The 2006-nt window shown below is 41.3% G+C and overlaps 1 pseudogene; it reads right to left on the reverse strand.

Annotated features, from left to right (window-relative positions):
* Positions 1 to 364: 364 nt before the first annotated feature.
* Set-ps17 (Set nuclear proto-oncogene, pseudogene 17) lies at positions 365 to 1248 on the reverse strand (annotated as a pseudogene).
* Between the last annotated feature and the right edge of the window lie 758 nt (positions 1249 to 2006).

Genomic DNA, 2006 nt, shown 5'->3' on the forward strand with positions numbered 1-2006 from the left:
CTGATTCTGTTATTTTGGGTTGTCTCTTTCCTTCTTTTGGTTAGTTGGGACAAGGATCTATGAATTGTGATTTTCTTTTTTTAGAACAGAAAAGTGGAGATTCTTTTGTACTGTCCTCAAGGTAAGATTCTATTGTATTTTCCTCAAGGTATTTCCCCCCAAATAAGTTGAACACCATGCTGTCGAGAGATCTCAAAAACAAGATGACTGAGTACAGAGGGACAGGGAGGAAAGAACTGCAACTTGCTCCCAGGGACTGGAGAAAATTTAAAAAATAAACAAATAAACAAATAAACAAATAAATAAACAAACAAACAAATAAATAAATAAATAAATAAATAGATAGATAGAAGACTGAAGTACATCAGTCTTCTGGGCTGGACATTTTCACTCCATCCTCCTCTCCTTCCCCTTCATCATCATCTTTATCTTCTTCACCTTTATTCTCATCCCCTCCTTCATCAATATCTTCCAGCTCTCCTCCTCCTCTTCCTCCTCCTCCTCTTCCTCCTCCTCTTCCTCCTCCTCCTCCTTTCTCTCCCTCTTCATCATCCATACAGGGAACCAATAGTACTGAATAGGATTTGGCAAAATATATCTTTGATGACCTCTCCTAACTCATCTGCATCAGAATGCTCAGTAAATCAGGGAAAGAAGTTCTCTGGATCTTCATGCTGCCTCTTCCTGCTGACCTTATTCTGCATTTGACTTGAACATTTTGTTAAATCCTTTCCAGATTTCACTTAACTTCAGCTTTGAAGATGGGTCACTACTCTCATTCAGATGAAATCTTTGGGAGAGAACTTTATTTCAAAAATAAGGATTTTTATCAAAATAAAAACCCATTTTGTAACCTGATTTAGTGTCTTCAAATTCTGTCCCTTCAACTCTAGTCAAATAATGCAGGGCCTCTTTGACTTCCTTCCCAAGCTGTACAGACACTTGTGGATAGTTGACAAATGTTGTTACCCCAAAATTTGGGAAATGGATGATTAATTCTGACCTCCTGAAAAAAACAGTCAGCGGGGACTGTTATATTTTGTTCTACTTTCAAAAGGTCCTCACTGACTTGTTCATTAAGTCTGTCTATTTCATTATGTACTTCATCAATATGTTCAGTTACCTCTTGCTGTTGTTTTTCTCCCTTCGGCAGGCCAGGAGAGGCTGATTGTCCTCCAGCTTTGGGGCAGCAGCAGGTCTGGGTCTCTTGGGCTGAGGTAGGATCACAGATTGCCAGTTGATGGCCATGGCACATGGGAGGTGGCCAGGAGACAAAGGTCAGGGCCTGATGTTCACAGCAGGGAGAAACTCACAGGAGCTCATCTTTTCAAAGAACTAACTCTTGTGTTTGTTGAATCTTTTTATTGTTTTATTTCTTTTTTTTTAATTAACTTGAGTATTTCTTATATACATTTTGAGTGTTATTCCCTTTCCTGGTTTCCGGGCAAACAACCCCCTCCCACCTCCCCTTTTTTATGGGTGTTCCCCTCCCCATCCTCCCCCCCCTTGCCGCCCTCCCCCCAACAATCTAGTCCACTGGGAGTTCAGTCTTAGCAGGACCCAGGGCTTCCCCTTCCACTGGTGCTCTTACTAGGATATTCATTGCTACCTATGAGGTCAGAGTCCAGGGTCAGTCCATGTATAGTCTTTAGGGAGTGGCTTAGTCCCTGGAAGCTCTGGTTGCTTGGCATTGTTGTACATATGGGGTCTCGAGCCCCTTTAAGCTCTTCCAGTTCTTTCTCTGATTCCTTCAACGGGGGTCCTATTCTCAATTCAGTGGTTTGCTCGTGGCATATGCCTCTGTGTTTGCTGTATTCTGGCTGTGTCTCTCGGCCCTTTCCCTAATTTCTTTCTCACCTTGTTTCTCTATTGTATAGAGGAAGGCTACTGATTTATTTGAGTTAATGTTATAACCAGCCACTTTGCTGAAGGGGTTTATCTGGTTTAGTAGTTCTCTGATGGAAATTTTGTTATCACTTAAATATACTATCATATCATCTGCAAAT

Source organism: Rattus norvegicus, chromosome 5 (assembly GCF_021556685.1).
Source record: "Rattus norvegicus strain SHRSP/BbbUtx chromosome 5, alternate assembly SHRSP_T2T, whole genome shotgun sequence".
Lineage (NCBI taxonomy): Eukaryota > Metazoa > Chordata > Mammalia > Rodentia > Muridae > Rattus > Rattus norvegicus.